Below are 23137 nucleotides of genomic sequence, written 5' to 3'. Positions count from 1 at the left end.
GCATTGACTTTCTTGTAGGTCCCAGCTGCACCAAGCGGGTAGACCAACCGTCAAACACTGCAAGTCGCTCTCTTCAAGCCACGCAGAGTGTTCTATGAGGTAAGCAATCATTTCTAGCGGTCTATGGCACATGCTCTGCTGGGGGTTTATGTAAAACTGGCCTTGTCCACTTTGTTCCAGTGTTTCTTAACGAAAAAGTGGACCTCTACAGTTGGATGGTGCACGGCTGCATGCACATGCACCCGGAATTTATAAAACCTTTTATATACACATATACAAAGCTTTCTACTTCAATTCAAACAAAACATAAAAAAACGGCGTGAATGTTACCTGGATGCCGCCTTCACCGTATGTTTGTGGGGCTCTGAGGGTATTACATAAGGGGAAAATTCTTCGCAGTATGTTATTTAAAACTATTTAACCAAAATTTTAATAACATTTTTAATAGTGGTTTTGTGGGATATTTCTTAACTCTAGTTTCAAAGGCAGTGAATATTAAAGACTAGCCCCATTGACACAAATCTGTGAATGGCAACAATTTTGAGATATTCAATCCTAAACATCTGCCTTTTTGTCGCCCAATAACAAAATCTTGCGCTCAGAAGGCCTCAGGATGTCGTGCGGACGTGGTTGCTTCGGACGCACCTTCACTATCCTGGAAGTATGACGCCGATGCTTCCACTAAGGACACACTGTCGAGATAGTGACGACATACCCGGTACGACTATGTCACTCATCAACGACACGAATTCTTGAGCTCAAGCTGAGCGTGGTGTTTGCACCCGACATTAAAAATGCAAACGTTTGACAATCACTACCTCAAAGCCGCTTGGCTTGTCGTGATTGCTTTAAATCGGTATAGCCTTTCATATTGACTGGCTTTTAACACTGCAGTTGCAACATGGTCCATAAAGCCATTAATTATAAAGCTAACAGATTATGGTCAATTAGTCAACATACTGTGACAATTATTCCCTTTACTAATGTCCGCCGAGTCCCACGAACACGCAGTGAAAAAGGCATCAACGTAATTCTCACGGCCTTTTTTAAAATTCTCTTAGCTTTCAAATAGTGTGCTGTGTATGCATGTAAAACGACTTCTAGAATATAATCATGCACATAATTCTTACAATGGCTTGCTTTTCACCCAATAAAGTATTGCATTTTTATCGCAACCTTTAAAACATAAGCAAACGATCCAGTTTGATACTGAAAGTGTATTCTATTCGGCAATAAATCAACAGACTACTACCTTGTTCGCCTTTGGCTTCATGCTTAAAATAATAGGCATGTGCGAATCATAGATTTTGGGCTTAAACTGAATAATGATTTGAGCTTATTAACTTTTCAGTTCAATATCACAAAGCTTCTGCACCTCTCTCTATGCTCGCGAATTCTGGGTCCGTTAACGGAAAGTCATCCAACAGCCGCAGGTTACCTTTAGGGCCTCCGAGATTGCTCTTCTCTTGACCTAGACAGCTCGTTTTATATTTTGTCAGAACACGTTTCGTCTGTCACGAATTCTAGGGGCGCAGCGAGGTTCAAACTCAACAATGTCTCATAGATAGCTGTAGAAATATATTATCACGAGCACCTTTTTATGTGCAACCCCCCTCCCCCCCCCCCCCCCCCCCCCCCCCTCCACCGTTGATAACCACAACCGTCAACCTCACTAGGCTCGACGCGCTGCGTGCTGAATTTTCGCTGCTCCGGTTGGTGTTCGACGGGGGAGCTGGTATGGCCAGCGACTAGACATAAAATGTAGCTCGTGAAAGTTAATTTCTACAGCTACATGAGATACATTATGTTCGTTGTTTTCTGTAACCTTCATCTTTGGGTTTTTCAGTGTAGAAGAGGAGGCAAAAAATTAACATTGGCCAAGGGACAAATATTAGCATGTACTGTTATGGTCAGTCGGCGGCCCTATACGGTTTATAATGCAGAGTGGCGTGGTGGAGAAGGGTGCATCCGTGGCAGACATAGATTGTAGCACCTGAGCTCCCCACCTTTTCTCTGTGTTTGTTCCTTTTCTTTTAAAACTTGCTTTCCCTTGGCTACGTTTGCTGATAGCGTTAAGAACCCATTATCGCACCCAATGAACGCTGGCGACCGATGACACCGCCTGGAAAAGTGTGTCTACCCAGACGTCCAGGATTTTTGTCTTCTGACTCTTTTGGGAATATTGTTTCTCAGCTGTGCATCCTCTTACCCAAACAGTAACCTCAAATGTACACAGTAAGGCTGCTGTCTGCAGAAAGAAAACCGGCCGCTGTAAAAGCGAAATGTGAAAGCAAAGCAAAAAACCACTCTCATTGCGAAAACGAACCAGTGATGCGTCGGATTTTTGGCGTGGCTTCTATTTTGTTTTTACCTCCAAACCTGTCAGTTCATTTCCAACCATAAATGTAACAAGATACATAAGTCTAGCAGCGTATCATGATGCATCACAAAAGTATTTCACTACTGAAACACAAATAGATTTCGCAAATGCATCTTGATACAGAAATAGAGATACTCAAAAGTGTCGCTAATATTATATAGCAATACTTTCATGTCGTGATGTTGCCCCGATTGTAATTCCTCATTCGTTTTACATTGCTGCAGACGCCGGTTACGTGTTTAAACATAAGCACTGTATGTCTATGTGGAAGCTGATGCTCATGGCCTTAATGGCAGCGAATAATAGCAGTTGATGAGAGCAAACATGTTTTGGCCTTCTACATTAAAATATATTGTGCTTTATATTTTTACCTAACGCAGGGCGAGAACATCCCACCGACACCATGTGTCCTCTACACCAAGCAGGAACTGGACGATGCAGTCTTTCTTCACCTTGTGGATCGTGAGCGCTTGTTCCCCGTTTTTAATGCAGAAGAGGGGCTGTGCATGTTGTTGGCAGCATATTGGCTGCTCAGCATCCAGTACGAATGCAAGGCCTCCAACACCCTGGTTGTTCTGGGGAGGCTTTCCCTTGGCTTGAGCGACACAACTCCAAGGACCGTCGTAATCAAAATTTTGAACAAAGTCTGCAGACAGGTATGGGGCAAAGAGATGTTTTTTGAGCCGTTTTAAAAGTTTATAATGCAGTTTTTTCGCCAGTATTATCAGGTTCATTTTTAGTTTGCTTCCAGAACGAATGATAGAAGGTTTTATGAAGGCGTGTTTTATTTTTCCTTCTTTAAATGTTGAGCACTTTCTGTGATGACTTATGCTTACCTCCTGAAGGCGAGGCATGCTTAGAATTTAGCTGTACGAGTTCCTCTTCCATAGTCGTCTTCCAGAACTTTATAATTTTCCTTCGATATGTGGAAGAGGATAGCGTCTTCTACCGAAACATTTGCTTTTTTGCCGCAGAGTGAAAGTGCATTATGCGATATTTTTCATTACATGTTTGCAGATAGCATTATTTATGTCATAGAATGGCATACATTGTATTTTTCATATGTCTCCTAGGGTCCAATAAATGTTGAATTTAACACATTCTAATTGATGTCGAAATAAGGAAACCCTTACTGAATCCACCTCTTTCCGCAGAAGTGGCGCTACCTGTTGGGAGACGTCCGAACTAGCGAAAACTGGGTTCGAGGCGTTCTTCGTATGAAAACACGCCCGCCATTAGGCTTGAATTGTACACGTTGCGAGCAGGTCCAGTGTTCTTGCACGCCGCTTTTCCGCCTAGTATTCGTAGCTCGGCTACCTTTCGGCAACTGTTGAGGATGGCCGAGGACGGCAGCATCCCGTTCCCGTTCCCACCCGACGGCTGGACTGAGAACGCTCCGCCGTTCGCCAGCCTCTCGCAAGATGAAGCGTGGCGGTTCCTTCACCGCAAGACGGACTCGCTCCGACAAGCTCACCGGGGATGGGCCTTCAAAGAAGGAGGGTACGTCCGGAACGTCCGATGAAACACATCGGACGATTCCCGGATCGGTCTCGTCCGGGGCGTCTGCCTGCCGTCAATGAAGAAGGCGCCGTACACCGTCTCGGCGTGGTTCGCCAGAGGCACCGGGAGCGTCATCGGCGGCACTTGCAGCTGTGTTGCTGGGTGAGCGATATTTTGCTTATACATGCATTCAAAGTCATGCGCAAACCTATTATAAGCAAGGCTAATTGCGTTCCGCTCACGCTATCCCCTACGCGTAAGCAGCGAGATCGGTCACTCCTTGAAACCTGGGAGCGATACCCGGTTCGTCCAGGTTCATTTCATCGAATACACGCGAGTTACATTGGCCAAGACAAAGCCCATCGTGCTATACTCCGTTTCACCTTATGCTGTGCCGCAGCGAAGGCTAGAAGCGCGAGCTCATAGCGTTAGCAGCTGCCCTTGGTGCACGCGAGCTTGTGCCGCCGAGATGTGCCATAGAGCAAGGAGCTCGCGCGTATAGCCTTTCCTGCGGTACAACACAAGGTGAAAAAGAGTATAGTAGCAACCTCACGTGGTTTATCGCTCATGCCGCAGTGCTTGCTCCTTGGCTTAGGTAGTGTAAAAGATGCGTGTCTCCATCATGCACCGACAGCCTGTGTACAACGAAGGCAATCAAGAGCTGTTACGCGTGCAGTTATAATCCCGCTAATTTGGTCTTGGTTGACTGCCTCGATTTTCCAGGAAAAGCCAGTCCTGCCAACATATTGCAGCACTGCTGCTCTATGCTGAAGAGAGCTGCAACGCCTGCTCGACGAGCTGCGCCGACATACCCTGCACCTGGATTGTGCCTGCTGAAGGTGTGTACTCTACGGCCCTTAAAGGGCTACTCCACCGATTTTTTCATTGTCTCCGATTTGCTTGAAATTTTGCTAAACTAACCAACAAACATCGCGAAAATAGTATCCCAAATATTAGGTCAGAATATTGTTTTTTCGCGAAGTTATTGAATTTACAGTTTTGGTCCTCACCGTGTTTTTCAAGCTCGAAGTCTCTACTGGCAACAATGAAAAAGTGACGTCAGTGGAAGGCAGGGGTTCACTCTTTGGGCTGTAAATTTCGTTTTAAACTGATTCGAAGCAGTTTCATGGTGTCAAATGAATGCTTGGGAAGCTCGCTGCAGTACCCGCGCTCCAGCACGGAACAAATGATTGGCATATTCTATGTTTTGGCTGCTTGCTCGACTGGCAAGCCTGCCTGCCACTGACGTCACGGCCCTGAAAAGCGCGCGTATATTTGAATGTTGGTTTTTGCATCATTTTCATTTGCCGATTTCGCACTAACTATTATGAATTTCGCGATTCTAAATAGCATACCGGAGAGAGTAAAGGCCGGGGAGTCAGAAAATATAGTTAGTTGAGAAGCTCAAAAAATCGGTGGAGTACCCCTTTAAGGAGGCTCCATAGGAATCTTTTGCTCAGAAATATGTTATTACTTCGTACCTAATATATTGGAGAATAACACCAACGTCCAAGCTGTCTTAATTATTTAGCCAAGCTCACGTTCATTGCTAGATAAATGTGAAACCAAACAGCCAATGCTTTTTGTGTTAGTTTTCATGAATTCATGAAAGTGAAACTCTTCATTTTCTACATAAAGCAGCGTGGATGATAAGCTATTAACATGATTACAAGATGGAAAACCTAGATGTGGCTTATTTTAGAACTGAACTGACAAAACTTCTCTTTGCAGCCAGGAAGCCTGCTCCCCTGGTGCCACTTGCAGACATCACGTTCCGCAAGTACTTGATCAACAGGCCGGTGAAGCAGAAGAAACGACGCTCTTTTGACCCTTGTGAGAATGTTGGTGTTGCTTCGGCTGAGGAGATTCAGCAACTGCGAGATGCCCTCGGTGTGTCTACACCGGGCCTCCAGTGGCTTCTGTACAGTGGTGTGCAGCAACTTGGACAAGCGGCACCAGTGCTCCCCATCCAAGATGATGAAGGTTTGTGGAGTAAGAATGCCCGGGACGTTGTTGAAAAACACATGAAGTCCCTTCCAACATTGACGGAGGAAGAGAGGGAAGAAGTGACCCGGTCCACCATCGGTCAAGCCAATAATCCAAGGTGGCACAAAGAGCGGCAGGGCAGGATTACAGCATCAGTCTTCTCTGCTGTTATCAAGTGTGTCAAGCCCGAGTACCTGGTCAAGGGTATTTTGTACCCGAGCCCAGATGCCTCAACTGAGGCCATGCGCTATAGGAGGACGCAAGAGGGTGCCGCCGTCGCAGCCTATGCATCACTCATGGCAGCATTCGACACTCCCGTCGAGATCCGCGAGACTGGGCTGCACATTCACCCAGAGTGCAGCTTCATTGAAGCATCGCCCGACCGCATCGTGATGAAGGACAACGAAGAGGCCTGGCCTTTTGGAGGTGAAGTGTCCGGCTTCGAAGATTGGGCTAACACCAATGGAGGCATGCAAGGACAAGAAGTTCTGCTGCGAAGTTGTGGATGGCTTGGTACGACTTAAGAAGACTCACGCCTACTTCTACCAGGTGGCAGATGGCAGTGACCGGACACCAGTGGTGCGATTTTGTTTTTTGGACTAACAACACGACTGTTGCCAACTCAACGCACGTCGAGACCATCGCCTTCGACAAGAAGTTCGTTGATGGAGCACTGCTGCCAGGGCTTATCTACTTCGCCAAGCACGCCCTCTTCCCAGAAGTGGTAACGGGCTGTGTGAGGCGTCGAAGAGCCCTGATAGCTCGCGGCCAGTACGTCTCCTTCAAGAAGTTCTGCAAAGGGTTTTATGTGGTGGAGGACGGTCCCGGACTGAAAAAGAAGCTGCGTAGGTTGGAGTGAAGGAGCGCCTGCATGAAGCCCGAGGCTTCTCCAAGTCACAATGGCTCTTTTTAGAGTAAAATAAATATGCTTGTCAGGGGCAGTGTTTTTGTAGCCACTCCCGTGTCTTTGAGAATGGTGTTTACTGCAGAAAAACAGGACACAGTGTGTGGGGGTTTACATTTGTACAGCTTATTACAATAAATAGAAAACCATTTGCCTATAAACATAAACAAGCAGAGCTAAATACTTCTTAAACTGTTCAGAGTAAAAAAAAAAAAAAACAACAAAAGGATTCTCTAGCTCCAACTTGTATTAACACATGATTTGTTGAGGTAGCGTGTCAAAGTCATTAACATTACAATCGACTTTGCAGGGAAAAAGACCCGGGGTAGCCAAAATTTCGTTGGCTTATTCAAACTTTAATCTCGCTATTGATGCACAACAGAGAATTCACACTAGCTACTCATGCACTTCCCAAGCAATATATTCAAACACCAAAGATTGGTGCATGAGAGTTTTTTCAAATAAGGAAACTCCGGACATAACCCAGCTGAACACAAAAACTCCGAGGCAGTAATCGCCCAAACTGCATACTAAACTAAAGCCAAAGAGCAAGTTCTAGATAACGTACAAAGTTGCTAGAATCATAAATGTGAGCAGTGATGCACAGCAGATAATTGACGATATCTATTCATGTACTTCCCACATAGCAGATTTAAGTAAAAATTAATGCACAATATGACCCAACTCAACACACTAACTATGAGGCAGCAATAGCCCGAACTGCATAAGGAAGATAGTGTTTTAGATCGACACTGTAAAAAGCAGCAATAGTCATAATAATTGTTGCACCCCTAAAACACACTGGCAAGATGTATAATCATACAAAAAATGCACAGCCCATTAGACATTGAGACCAAAGACCACACACATGAAATAATGAAATGAAGACATTGAATGCTTTGATATATCTAGTCTAAACTCGTATGCCACTTGCGGATCACAGCCAAATGTGATTAAGGACAATCATGGCAGGCACTAGGGGGGAACAATGACCAAGCGCGCTACTCTGTTTCATAGTAACTTGGCGAACTGTGGAGCTTACCGCCTCCGCGACCCAACAAGAGCGTCGGAGCGAGGCACATAAAACCACATAGCGGAAGCGTGTGTGTCACTGCACCAAGGAACTGGCTGTTGTCTGCAGGCCAAGAGTTGTGCCACTAAAGCGGTACCAGTAATTTATTTTGGTTTCGTTTTCGACCATAGTTGCCCTGCAAGCGGTTGATTACACGGCTGCAATCACCAACGACCACGGCGCTACAAGAAGAAAAAAAAAACGAAGTGAATACAAATGTCGCATTACTTTTTCGTCATCATTTTAATATCATTAAAATTTGTCAATATTTTTTTTCATTATTTTGTTTATATTTATTCTCGATAAAGATGGAATCACTCAAGTTCAGTTAGCACAAAAAAGAAAGAAATGAAACATTGAACAACTCTTTGGCGACACCTTGGTGCCCCCAAAAACGACGCCTCGGAGGCCTCAACCATGGAGTCTTATCATGTGACTTGCTCCGACGCTCTTATTGGATCACGGGGGCCGCAGCCTCCATAATTCGCCAAGTTATCGTGAAATGGAGCATAGCATGTCACAGCACAAAGCATGTAAAGCGAAAGCTCGAGTCACAAAGCCCAGAGATCCTAGGTCCGATTACCACCCCCGTTAATTTTTATGAGCATCAAACCAGGATGCGTTAGTGTTATTACTACTACATGATGCACGTTATAGACCATATGCTAGCAGTCGTATTCTCTCATCTAAAGGGGATGTCACCCAGTGAGGGTTAAGGGCACGAGACAAATAGTGAAAAGAGGGGCGAGATGCATTCTGTTACTGTTCCAGGGTATTATTCCAAAACCGAAGTCGTTGGTGCACGAGAAACAACCTTCTATTACATTAATATTAAAGGAGCTGTGCAACGATTTTAACGTTGAAAGAATTGGCATCTTCTGCTTTTGATATTGTTCACCTTGCCACAAATGACAGAAAACAGACCTCCTTTCGTCGAAATGTTGCGATTCCGCCACGTTAGAATACGTATTCCCCGACCTGCAGCCGCGAGCGGCGGCCATGAGAAACACGCGGCGTGACGTCAATGGGGAGTCTTGTAGAAAGATAGCAAGTTGTGCGAATACCTGCTCGATAAAAGGTAACTTTTCTATAAATGTTGTACTTCCAAAATGCATATAAATGCGTCAAAAATCTGGTATCATCGACAAAACTTTTACTATACGGAATTTTAGTGGCGCCATCTATCCTAGATCCACAAAACCGTCGGCTCTCTCTGCTACCGCGAACAGCCGCCAGAAGCCGGAGGGGGAGGGGGACAGGGCCGGACGGGTGTGGCCGGACCCGGATGAGACTTTCCTACTTCTACCATATTGTTTGCGCGGCGCCCGCCAGCACGTGGTCGCGAGCGGATGAGTTCTCGCTGCTCACTGATGGCTCTAAAGTGAGAACTTTTCCGGAACCCTGTGGTCCATTTAGAGTACCTCAAAACCACCTGCGACGTGCTGCATTTAAAAACAAAACCCTGGATTCCAACCACAAGAAGGAAGTTATTCTAAAATGTTTATCAAGCTGAAGGTTGCCACTGAAGCCGACACATATGTCCTGCTGCTACTCAGCACGGCTGAGTGGGATACGAAAGTTGCTTAAAAAGCAACAAACCTGAAACGCCTCATCTGCAATGTCTATCATGGAGATGGGGAAGGGTCGATCAAGGAACTGAAATTGCTTAATCCTTCCGATCGCGCGTTCAATAACTACACGTGCACTGACCACCTGCCGGGTGTGTGCCACATCTTCCTCCGGCATCTGAGGTTCGTTCGGCTGCCTGAAACACGGAATGTGCACTTGCACTCCAGGTGGTAGGCTATTAAATTTGAATCCCTTGTCTACCATGATTGCATCGCCCGACTCCAACTGATCCATGAACCCACTCTCCTCAGCTATAATTCTGTCTGACACAGTCCCACCCCACAGTTGTGAAACATGGCAAATGTACCCTTCGGGTATACATCCAACAACCGCTTTGTAGGTGTTGTAGTGTTTGTAGGGCGAGAAGGTCTGCCTCTGAGCAAGCAACGACGACGGCTTCTAGATACGTACCTCAGTTTCATCAAGGACAGCCCTCGTGTTAGAAAACTTGTGGAAGGCATTAGGGAGGTTGGGCTGAATCTCGGCAACTGTCGGAAACTGTAACATTACCCTTAACTGTCGCTGGAGAAACTTGATCCACCTAACAAACACCTTGCTTACTTGGCCTTCAGAAATGTTGAAGTTGCGGGCCAGTTCCTTGCCTGCCATCCCTGTCCTTAACCGCACGAGGACCATAAAAAACTCGTCAAGCAGAGACATTTCCCGTGTGCGGTCTTTGGTCTCACCAGCTGTATTTCTGTTACCTAGCCAGTAGGTCATCTTGGCTGCCCGAGGCTCAAGAAAATTAAACAGATTCTGAAAAACTGAAAACTCAGGCAGCCCAGTATAATAAAAACAGTTCTTAGGCTCCTGGATAGTGTTTAGACTAAGCTGCCTGGCTTGCAGGTGGCAAACCTGCCTTTCGAGACGTTGTTTGTCTGCTTGCAGATCAAGAATGACCTGCAGCATTTTGGCCATCTGCAGGTCACGCAGCTTGGACACCTCAGGATTCCCAGCCATCTAGGTTAGGGCGACAGCGGCATCCTTCTCCATTTCTGTGAAGGAAGCACACATAGATACATGAATCTTATGCTGAGTGATGTTGCCCTATTCCTCATTAGTAGATTTTCGGGAACCACATACAGCTCTTTGCAATTAGTCCTACTCTACTGAATTTAGATAAATAATCAGGTTACATCTTTCCCTAGTTTGCTGCAAATCATGTGGCATAAATAATCTAATTTTCCCATGACACCAAAGATATGAGGTGAGGCAAGGAAAATAATGAAGAATAATGTGCCTCAGTCTGATCCAGCATTGGCATTGTAACCAATATATTTTTTTTCTTTTTGTAAATAAAAATCTACTAGCACAACCATTGCCAAGGGGCCTAGCCAGGTCAGCGGCTTTTATCGAATCCTAGTTGAATCACCCCCTCCTTCTTGCCCTCTTCTTTCTTGATTTACAATAATTAATTTGGTGTTGCTTGCTTTACAAATCGGTGTGGTGTTCCTTGTCTTTTGAGAACACCAAGTAATGAACTCAACTTTTTTCTTTAAGTTTCTCATTCCCTTACTTAGCCCTAAGGCATAGCAGAATGAGCCCGCCATGTTTCCCCTTTCCTTAGTTAAACACTAAAACAAAAACAATGCTTCTCTTCAGTTCATCCCATTCTGCAGTGAGGCACCGCAATACTTTCCACTTCCAGCAAGTGTGACGGAAGCATGTAGTAGCAAATGTACCAATCACGCTTGTGCATGGGTGCATATCTGCCTTTGCATCTGGTGCTTCAATGTAGGGTGGTGGAGGAGGGTTTGCCCTTGCCTCGACCCTACAGGTAAAGTCGGATGACACATGTGCAGTGGGTCTACTAATGTTTGCTAGGCTTGTTCAATTCACAGGTAATACACTGCACATAATGTGTCGTCTGACTTTACTTGTAAGCTCAAAGTACACTAAATTTTTGCTGGTGCCAAATGGAAGGCAAAGCATGCCAACACTATACCTTACCCTCGCAATGACTAACTGGCAATAGTATGAGCGGGAGTGGGTAGCTTTAACTGGTACCCCTGTGGAGAGCTTCTATGCATGTTTGCAAGTCCGGCTTCAGGGCACTGCCATCCTGCTCGGTTGAGGTGCGCTGGGACGCGTCATAATCTGATTATGGCCACACCCAAGCGCACCCCACTGGGCAAGATAGTGGCACCCTGAGACCGGACTTGCAAACGCGTAATTTCGTGATGAAATGCAGGGGGCTCATACATACGTCATGCGTTCACTCCGTGTCAGCTGCGTGACTTATGTGCTGCAGCTGAAACGTTGTCATCTACGCCATCCAGTAGCAGATTGCACAGGTGTACAGCATCAAGCTCATAATTGGGAGCTAGTGTAGACGGGTGCATGTACTGTATCTTCTTTAATTAGTCCTGCACATACACAGTCATTCTTTGTTATAAGACTTACATAATTTTACTGAGATAACAGGAAGGGGGGGGGGGGGGTAGTCGAAAGAAATGTTATCGCATTTAACAAATAAAGAAAGCAAACTTCTTTCCGATGTCCTAAGCAGAGTTAAGCTATTTCCTTAGTTCAAAAATGTATATGAAGGGCTGTAATAATCTGAATAATTGATTTCCTTAACGGTATCACAGCAGCCACCTAGTACACATGCTGGTGTGTAGCAGCAGCTCATAGTCCCATGAGTCAATATTTGTTGTGATGACACAGCTGCCTATGATCCAATCTTTTTGGGAATCCTAATTTATTTTGCAGTGCCTTTGTAGACCTCGAGGTCTGAACACTCCAGCCAAACAATTAAATTAACACCTTTTATGGAGTCTTGAGTGCATGGGTCTTCCACCGCCTCTTCAAGCATCTCCAAAGAGACGTCACTTGCCAGCTGTGCAGCTACCTGCTGCACACAGGTGGAGACAGCACCACTCCTTGGGGCTGGATTGTTGTTCAAGAAGGACATAAAGTTCTAGTGACAAAACAAGCAAGGCTGGGCCTGTTTGCTCGAAGCATTAACCGCGGCTAAAGTTAGCCGCAGTAACTAGGAGAGGGATTTTTAAATCACGTGACTGGCTCGGTAGGGATGCGGGGAAACATGACGGTGCCCCGGTGAGTGAGCGCTGCTCGCTTTGGAACTAATATGTTGTTGAAGCTGCAATATCAGGCGCGTTAGTCAGCAACGAATGGTGCAGGAGGCTTTTGCTTTGCCTTACCTCACTTAAATCGCAAAGCATGAGCAATGACCTCACCGCATTTTTTTAGATAGTCTTGATTTTGGCCATTCCTAAGCCTAAATGAACACGGTAATTGTCGACATGGCAGCGTCTTTGGAAAGTGGGTTGCCTTGACTCAACCGGCCAAGTATTGATAGCACACAAAAGCAGACAGTATCCCAATAGACCTTTTTCTAAATTGCCCAAGCATCGAGAACGCTGGTAGTGTAATTCTACGGCCTGCGCGCGGACCATAAATTCCAAGAAAATAATCATAATAAGGCTTTGACGAACGCGCGTGCAAGGCAAAATTTGTTTTCGACTTTTTGCTTTAGAACAATTACTACTGCAGACGCCAGCTCGTGCAATGCGTGTAACTACACTCGTAGCATGGACCTCGGCACTTGGGAAATTTAGAAAAAGGTCTATTGAGGTGGTGTCTGCTTTTGTATGCTATCAATACCCGGCCGATTGAGACAAGGCAATCCACTTTCCAAGTACGCTGCCGTGCCGACAATTATCGCGTTCATTTAGGCTTGGGAATGGCCAGAATCGAAAGACTATCTAAATAATGTGGCGAGGTCATTCCTCATGCTTTGCAATTTAAGTGAGGTAAGGCAAACTGAAAGCCTCCTGCACCATTAGTTGCTGACTAACCCGCCCGATATTGCAGCTACAGCGATATATTATTTCCATAGCGAGCGGCGCTTACTCACTGGGGCGCCGCCATGTTTCCCCGCATTCCTACCGAGCCAGTCACGGGATTTCAAAATCCCTCTCCCAGGTACTGCGGCTAACTTTAACCGCGGCTAGCGCTTTGAGCAAACGGGCCCTGGAGTATGATTAGAGCAACTTGCTATAATCATATCAGACAAAGGCAATGGGCCAGCTGACAAGTCAAAAGACAAAAACTGAAGTCGTGGTCACATGCAGGTTTCTTGAACCAATGAGCGTAGAGGACAAAAGGCCCGTTCACGCATCTGCATTTGGGGCAGCCAGAACATTTACAAACTCCAACAATGTTGCAACGACGAGTTGTCATAGCAACGGAGCACCAAGCACCCGGTTGTTTCTAACGGAGCAAGTAGGATCGGGTCGAACTTCTATGCTGCGTCTCGGGCGACTGGAACGACCGAAAGAAGCGACCAATCACGTTTCAAGAAGAGAGCTGTCACGTGTATGCCCGGCGGCCGCGACCCGCTGGCAAGCACTTTGCCGGAGATCAACGTTGGCGTGGCATGGCAGACTGAAAATTCATTGTGCATGTGGAGCGCTACCGTAGTTGCAGCGGTCTAGACGCATGTCCCGATGGTGTACCAACACGTTCTCGAAGAGACAAGCTATTTGGTGCAACGACAACATGACAGCACTTGGAAGGGAAACATTTTTGCCTACGTGTTTGCTCGTGCCCGTCTGCACTATTGGTGCATAGCATTTTAGAGAAGCAATTATTTTACTTTTCTACTTCAGGGATGTGAAATGATTAGTGCTAGCATTCTTGAACGTTTACTTCACTCATGCAATGTCTAAATCGTTTCTCTTTTTAAGTGTGTCGCAACTACATCTGTTTTCACCTCAAGAGAAAAGCGAGTCTTGCGCATTGTTCATACGCAGGGCAAAGTAGTTCTTACAAGATTTAGTTATCAGAGAAAAAAGCAACGCTTTTGCAGTTTGGAATGTGTACGTCTTGATAAGATAACATACATTTAATCTAGAATGCACCTACATATATCTTAATTCTCTACATAAAGGTGGAAATCAGTAATGCTCCACAAGGCGGCGAACTTTTTTTACTACGGTTCTTGATGTGAAAACAGGTATAAAATTACATCTGTTCCTAAACAAAAATTGTAGAAGTAGAATGTGGCTAGATTTGTGTCCTCCGCATGGTCTGGTGCTCTGTCGGCATCATCTCAGGATGGTGTGTCACCTTACATTCTTTCACTGGGTCCTGCGAACACTATCTCAAGAAAACAAGGCAAGGGAATAAGCCCCGCATCTAATAATGATAATTTAGTAGCAATGACTGAGTTAGTAGTCGATCCTTATTTTCGGGCAGTGGCTCTACGTTCGAAATACCCGTTGAGATTGAGCACGGGACTGGGTTACTGCCGGAACCTTCTGGAAGGGGTCGGCAACTGGGAGCTCCTTAGCAAGGGCCAAGGAGGGTACTGCTGCTGCAGAAGGCTGGGCTGCTGGCTGTGATGCTCCCTGCTGCACGCACGCAGAACCAGCACTTGGTACTCGTTCGTTGTTTGAAGATGACATACAATATCAGTGGCGAAACAAGTAAAGCTCGAGTGTGATTATGGTAATTTGCCCACATTCTCAGTTTGGTACAGGCCACTTGGACTTACTGGAAAATGAAACGCGCAAGGTTATGCTTGTTTGAGGTTGACGAGCAAGGACACACACAAACCAGAAGATGCTGTTTAATACTACTAGCTCGCGATTAGATGAGTTCGTCATGTAAAATGGCTACTTGGTGCACTGACTGTTATACAGGCAGATTTCGCGCTTGCATATGCGCACGATTATAAAGTCCAGTCAATACCGATCCACCGTCGTCAGGCAGAGGATAACTCCTCTGCCTGACGACGATAAGCGCGAACACAACACAAACGTCGGCGGGCATACATTTCCAAGAACTGGCATTAGAAAAGATCGCTCCAGAAGCGATGAACGCGCGCATCCTTTTTACGAGACGCACGTCTTTTTTCTTGTCCTGTTCAGACGGCGAATTCATATCGCGAGTAAAATTCCACAGCGTGAACGCGCCTTTATGACCATCGTCACTTCGTACCTTCAGTGGACCTGCGATTTTTCCATCGTTCGTTGAGATCGAGAGATGGCTGCTGTTTCCGGTGAGCAAAGATAGTCGGCACATGGTCCGTGTGGTGCCTATCCAGCGACGGTTTTCCTGTTTGATAGAGCGGCAATGCAACGATCATGCAACTACCCAACGCTTTGTGTTTGTTTTTCTCAGCTGCGATTAAAGCGACTTACCAGTGACGAATTGCGCCCCACATAATCGGGACTGCTGGCTCGGCTCCCAAGCCTTCCTCGGGCCTGTCGGGTGAGCCCGCTTCACCGCGTTTACCCACGCCGCTCTTCGATTTGGGTCGAATTTCGCAGAAGGAAAGCAAAAGAAGCTCTTCCCCTCCCCCTTCCAATGCCAGTTTCGACACCCAAACGCCACACAGTGCGTCGGCATCGTATCGAACGACGTCGGGACGGTGCCGGGAGCCTCAGACTAGCGCAAGATGGAGGCTTTGTTTTCCTACGCCACTAATCCGGCCTGGCAACATGTGCTTCGGGTTACCCTCGAACCGGAAACTCAGAAAGTGGTGGATTACTGCTGTGGTTCGGTCAAGGGCTAGACCACCCCCTCTACCCTGTTTCAAATTAGTAATCAGATGCGCATAAGAAGACAAGTGATAAGTGAAGCGTGTTGTCTGCAATCCCCTGAAACAAACAAAACATCTCACTTGATCTCCGAACAGGAAAGCTCCCTTTGCCTCGTTTGTGGCAACCTATGATGCATACAATGGTTCAGCCGTGCAGTACGATGTTGGGGCCACTGCTTGCTCAGTTAGAGTTCGAGAAAGGGGTGCGCCGTAGCACTTCCCAATTGCCCCCGGGGTTATGATCTGGCTTACAAGGAGCTGTTATGTATTACTTCATAAGTTGCGTTCAGTGTTACTCATTTTTTCTTTATCAAGTGCCTCGTATGGGGTCGTGCGGCTATCCCCCTATGATAAAAAAGTGTAAATGTGTTCAGTAAACATGATAAGCTGTAAATCATATCATAATAATATTATAAGAATATGCAATACCATATATGATTTTTGTACAATTTACACATTCTGATATGTGTATTGGACACATTCCTATAATATTTTCACTAGGGCCTATAGTTCATTTCACCCTTCGTTTGACCGTGGCGAACACTATCACCCAATCCAGCGTCGAGAGAGTGTCATATGACCTTGAACTCCACATAACCAAAACTTCGCGTGATACTCTCCCGGCGACGGATTGGCTGGGGTGGCCCAGCATCCACTGGGCCACCAAAGCGGGTGCCCATCCATGCCAAGCACCCTTTCCCAAAGGTGTTATCAAGCACCCATTATGAAGGGTGCTTGCCTGAACATTATGAGGGCGTTAGCCCTGGTACAAACGGATTTACACCCTTAAGTGTGTAAAAACTTTTACCGCGTACTGAAGGCTTCGCTTTCTTACTAGTGCCAGTAAGCTTGTGTAAGGTGAAAGTATTGTAACTGAATATCGTTGTACAACCTGCAGCTTGTACGAGCGCGTGGTAAATACTGAGTCTCGAGTTCAATTTTCAGCCTTTTAAACATCGTTTATACTGCGAAGTATCCAGCATATCCTTTTCTTTCTTTTCTTTTCTAGAGCGCAGCTCTTAGGGGCCCGGTCCCGGCTTGAGCGGCGTCGCCGTCGGCGTCGGCGTAACCAAGGTCACCCCAAGGTCACGTGACCGCCAAGGTCACCCCAAGGCCACGTGACCGCCAAGGTCATCCCAAGGTCACCCCAAGGCAGACTTGGACGTAGTTCAACTACTCTACTCAAACTACTGTAGTTTAACTACTTTTTCGAGTAACTTGGTAACTTTCAATTACAACTTGATTTGGATAATTAGTAGTTTAATTTAACTACTTTTTTCAGGTAACTTCTACTCAAATTACTAACTACTTTCGAAATTATATAGTGCTAATTTTGCCCATCACGAAAGTTTGAGCGCAGAAATGAATAAGACGCCAGCAGATGAAGTGACATTCCCCAACAAGGGGCCCCCTTGTTCGGGAAGGCGTCCTTGGGCCAAGGTGGCGACGAGCAGCCAAAACATAACACCGGCACGCACGAACGCAGGAAGAGATGCTGAACAAGCCTTGGTCTGGTATTGACCTAATCCGGTAATGCACGCAGGCGCCGCGTTTCCAGCTGCAACCGTGAAAGACGGGGGCACTCTGAGAGTTGTTGTTTTCGTGTTGTCTGTCTTTAGTGAGTTCTGACTCAAGCGGTAGGTTCCACGGGAGGCGCCACTGGAATGACCTCGCAGCTGGGCGCCTTGCCGTCAGCGCATACGCTTTTGCAAAGCCGGACTCCCCCGCGCACAAACCCTGGTACGGATAATCCGTTCATGGGAGCACGTTCCCGCTTCCAGCGACGATGCTTGATCACGTAATCCTTCGCGTCCTTCCGACCATCCATGCCTGGGAGACCTCTTTGTTAAAAACGATTCAGGCGCGTCAGAATATTGTAGTCGCCGACGAGGATTGCGAGTTACCCTTGGGAGATCTTTTTGTTGGACCCGGCGTCAGCGGCGAAGTATACTTCGATTCATCTTCTGTTAAACCAAAAAGTTTTTTTTTTTCAGTAGCGCAGCACTAGCACTACAACGGGACGCGCAGTCGTCCGGATGATCTCATCGTCGTGGCGCGAGACTTGAACCCTTGACGGTCTGGTGCACTCGCAAGGCGTACTCTCAGAACGACGTCGGAATAAAGAATAAAACAATCTCAACTTGAGGAATAAAAAAAAAGGAGGAAAGTTTGTTATAAAAGACCCTCTACCCGAGACAAACCTGACATGTTTCGTCATGGACACCTAAGATGCCGACTCTCGCTTACCCGACCCTGCACAGCCTGTTTCTCAAATTCAACGCTGCCGTTCCATCCAGCCTGTCGGTGGAACGTCTATTTAGCTTGGCTGGGGACGTCTTTAGAAGGAAAAGGGGAAAACTCTCCTATCAAGAACTTTGAAAGTCAATTGCTTCTGCGAGCGAATAAACTGTTTTGGCGAAAACGCAAGCCATGAAATGGCTGCATTTATTTTAGGCTCGCAGGGTTTTTCATTGATCAAAACTGCTGTTCATTTTGCTACCACAAAAATATAAAAAAGTAACTTCGAAAGTAACTTCAAAGTAACTCGCTACTTTTTACAGTAGTTTGTAGTTTACTCAATTACTATTACGAATGCGTAATTTCTACTCTACTCCAATTACTTTTGGCGTCGATACTCAGCAACTTAACTACCTTTTTTGAGTAATTTGTACATGTCTGCCCCAGGGTCGCGTAACCCCTAAGGTCACGTGATACCCGTGACTCCCCAAGTCACGTGACCCCCCCGAGTTCACGTGACCCCCGGGGTCAGGTGACCCCGATGACGTCAACAGTGACGTCACTGATGACGTCACTGGCATACGCATCGTCATCATCATCATCACTGATGACGTCACCGGCTTCCGCATCGTCATCGTCATCATCACTGATGACGTCATCAGTGACGTCACTGATGACGTCATCGGTATCCGCATCGTAATCGTTACTGACCCCCCTAGGTCACGTGACCACCCCAAGGTCACTTGACCCCCCCCCCCAGTACCCTTCCCTCCTCCTCCTCAAGAGCTGCGCTCTAATTCGGCGTTACCGGGAGTTGTAAAGGGCTTTAACTTTTTGCAACGAATTTAAATTGATTATGTACTCCTCTAGTCGTTGAGAACAAATACAAAGAAATACATTGTCGTTTCCGCGTAGTAAGGAGACACTACTGCCCGAATACTCGTTAGTATATTTTCCAGGACATCAGAGTCTGGCTTGCGCCATCAGCCGCTCGCAGTTCTACGAGTTCGCGCGCTCAAAGATCACGCGACCCTCGCAGGCAAAACGATCTTCTGTATAGACGCTTTACACACGCGCCAGATTGAGCCGCCATAGCCGCCCTTCTCCTGTCTTACCGAGATGCCGAGCCACTGAAGCGGGCGTTGACGGGTCTTCACAAGGGCCTATGCTGGGCACAAGAACACGGTAGCATCTAAAATGGCAATAACCTGTCCTGCTGTGGTGATGATGAAGTGAAGCGAACGGAATAAGAGGGAACAAAAACTGAAGGTCAGTTATGGCGGCGCCCATGCACAGCTGCTGTAAAGCGTCTATATGCACGAGTGGCAGAGCGCTAGACGTTACACTCCTTTCCCCTCAGATGTTGTCGCCGTATCCTTGAGGAGGCCGCCTTTGACGTTGAGGCCTAGACGAACGCGTTGTGATAACCGCGTCTGGGACACGAAGGATGTCCGGTTGAGCGTCTGGGGTATCTTGCTCCTCAGTTGGTGCCGGTCCTTCAGTGGTCGGAATGGTGCACTGTGTTGGCACAGCTTGTAGGCCATTATTATTATTTCGTGTTGCAGAGGATCCCGTGACCAATTTTTCCGAAGAGTCTGTGACGGTGTTCTTTATGCCGTCTTCATGTCGCCGTACCAAGCCTCGTTCTGTTTTGATTAACCAAGAACGAGATCCGAGTCTTTTTTAATACGGTTCCTCGGATCCACGATGGCTTTCTAGCAAAGTTCTTGAAATACACTTCATGGTTAGCCGAAATATTTCTTGGGGACGTGGTCAACTCCCACGTCTCCTCATCTCTCCCTCTGGCTTGTAGATGTACTACAGTGATTGCGGTTGACAACTCACGACCATACATTAGCATAGCCGGGGTCTTTCCTGTCGTGAGTCCAATCATTGTGTGCGATTTTAGTAGAAAACGGGCAAGTCGGCATGATAAACTTCCTGTCTTGTCTTTAGACAACGCCTGCTTGGTTTCGTAAACCATTCTTTCCGCTTGACCATTGGTCGCCGGATGATACGGAGCACTTGTCACATGACGAATTCCGCTATTTTTAAAGAACTGTTCGGTCTCGTTTGACACCAATAACGTACCATTGTCGCTAACATCCTTGCGTGGTACGCCGAGCGCTCCGAACAAGTTACGAAGTCCCTGAATTAGTGAGCTGTAGTTGATACTTTTCATTTGACGAACTTCCAGCCACATGCTGAAGGCGCCAACTTCTATCAGCAACATTTTACCTTGAATGGGACCAGCGAAGTCGATGTGCAGTGTACGGTGTACCCCATGGTCTTGATGGTCGTTGCCATTCCAAGTATTGTGCCTTAGGCGGTGCCCGTCGGTGACCTTGGCAAATGCTGCACGCCTTTGCCTTGGCTTCGATGTCTTTATCCACTCCAGGCCACCAAATGCAACCCCGGGCAGCTGCCTTCATTGCCACAATGCCTCGGTGTCCGGCGTGAAGCAAGTGGAGTACTTGAGCTCTCGCTGTACTGGGAATCACTACCGTTGAGTGGCGAAAGTTTGTTGGCGATTCTTTTGTAAGCTCTACACTCGTCCTTATTTAGCTCTCCTAGTCTGCCGTGATGTATGGCCTAGTAAACGAGTGTTAGAACTTTGTCTTTTTCAGTGAACATTTCAGTGCGTTCTGGACAGAGTTGTGGAACTGGCCAGCAGGCTAACATTCGCACGCACGTCGTCGTATGAATATATACGCGTCCAGAAAGCTTACATTCTATGTCAATGTGACGACAGCGGTGGTCATAGAGTGCAGAGCTATGACAACGCGATGTTTCATGAGTTGAGAAATAAAAAAAGGAAACTAGTTTGCTCTGACCAGACGTACACCTATAGGGCTAATATTCGTCTAACAAATAAGTGGCATTACGAGCGCCTCTGGCGTTGGTTATAGCAAAAAAACCATGTCAGCAAGGAAGAAAAAGACAACTGTCTTGCTTGCGGAAAATTCTTGTGATATGTGAGAGAGCACAAGGGAGATCGGTGGCCGAGTGGTCTAGCTACTAGTCTAGCGCACACCAGCTCTGAGTTCAATCCCCAACCCTGGCCGTTTCAATCTGGATGAGCATCATACCGGCAAGTGGTCGTGTATCATAACTGCGTGGTGCACATTTAAGACCCCGTTCTGGCGGTTGTACCGCACTGGCTAGATTCCTCATCTACAGCTGTGACACCAGACACCCACGAGGCAGACTAACTTGCGGCTGCATAAAATACACACAATTTGCTTTGTTAGCTTTTGAGACAGCACGCACTCACGCTATGTGAAGTGCTATTGAATGTACGAAACGTGCCGTACATTTAGGATAATGTTGATGATGATGATGATGATTGGGGGCTTTATGGCGCAAAATGCTACTGAGGCCAAAGTGCGCCAAACTAGGTAGTTCATTCACATTCTAGATAAAATGGGACATTGTTCGTCATTATCATGGGTATTAGAGCTGGTGTAAAAAGCCAGTGCTAGAAATAAAACTGAGCACTCGTTCAAATGGGATAAGAGGGTGATTTCCTAATAACAGAACAGGGTGAAAAGGTATACAATATCTAAACAATTCAGGAAAATGATGCCGTCGTTTTTCATCAAGACCGGAACAGAGCCATAGAATGTGTAGGATGGAAACATCATCCCCGCAGTGTATACATCGGGGTGGTTCTTCTCCACAGAGGAGATATTTGTGGGTTATATAAGAATGGCCTATGCGAAGGCGACATAACAATACCTCATGAAATCGATTTTTTAAAGAGGCACTCTCCCACAGTCCAAGAATGGACTTGGTGAAGTGAAGCTTATTGTTGGATTCTTCGTTCCATTCTGTCTGCCATCTCTGGAAAATTGATGCCCTCACGACCGGTTTGATATCCTGGTAAGGTAACGAGGCTGCTAACTGCCGAAGATTCCTGGAGGAAGAAGCCATCTTATCAGCTTTTTCATTACCCCATATACCTACATGACTTGGCACCCAGCAAAGTATAATACGATGTCCGTTCTGCAATGCACGATTAATTTTGGTACGCACAAGCTGTACAAGCATATTTTTGGTGTCTTTGAGGGAACTAATTGCAGTGATCACACTTTGAGAGTCCACATATATAATCGATCTTACTTTTCTCTTCAGTCTAATATGGTCAATTGCTAACATCACTGCATACAGTTCTGCTGTAAAGATACTGGCGATCGAATTAAGGCGCTTCGTTCGAGAAAAGTTCTCAGAATATACGGCACATCCAGTGAAGGATTGAGCCTTAGCACCGTCAGTATAAAACTGACAATAATCAGCATACTTTGTCTGCAACTCTTGAAAATCTTGCAGTATAACCACTGAAGTAACGCAGTGCTTATTATTTTTCGTAAGTGACCAATCGCAACAAACCGGCAGTCTCTCCCAGGGAGCAATACAGTCAACTTGTGAGAGTAGCGACATTCCATCGGGAGAAATCTGAAGAGAGGTATGATAGTCAGCAAGGCGGAGGCTTAATGGGCGTACAATGCTGGGCTTGTTTTCGAAAAGGCGAGAGAACCTTGAACGTTTTATGGAATCATATGTTGGATGGCGAGGGTTAGCTAATATTTTGTAGGCATATGTCATACTTAGATATTGGCGTCTTTTATCTAACGACAACTCGTTGGACTCGGGGTATAAACTCAGAATGGGGGATGTACGGAAAGCGCCTGTGGCGAGTCGTAATCCAAGATGGTGCACTGGATCTAACATTTTAAGAGCTGATTGTCGCGCTGATCCATACACTATTGCACCATAATCAAGACGGGACCGCACAAGGGAATTGTATAGGCGCAGCAGACATCTTCTATCTGATCCCCAAGTCTTCTTAGCCAATAC

General features: G+C 46.4%; 2 pseudogenes; one reads left to right on the top strand and one right to left on the bottom strand.

The window, feature by feature from the left end:
• Positions 1-6108: 6108 nt before the first annotated feature.
• On the top strand, positions 6109-6725 carry LOC115308695 (annotated as a pseudogene).
• Positions 6726-9390: 2665 nt separating this feature from the next.
• LOC8041882 lies at positions 9391-10080 on the bottom strand (annotated as a pseudogene).
• Between the last annotated feature and the right edge of the window lie 13057 nt (positions 10081-23137).

The sequence above is a fragment of the Ixodes scapularis genome, unplaced genomic scaffold, assembly GCF_016920785.2.
Source record: "Ixodes scapularis isolate PalLabHiFi unplaced genomic scaffold, ASM1692078v2 PGA_scaffold10__122_contigs__length_95168666, whole genome shotgun sequence".
In the NCBI taxonomy this organism is placed as follows: domain Eukaryota; kingdom Metazoa; phylum Arthropoda; class Arachnida; order Ixodida; family Ixodidae; genus Ixodes; species Ixodes scapularis.
This window is presented reverse-complemented; position numbering and strand designations above follow the sequence as displayed.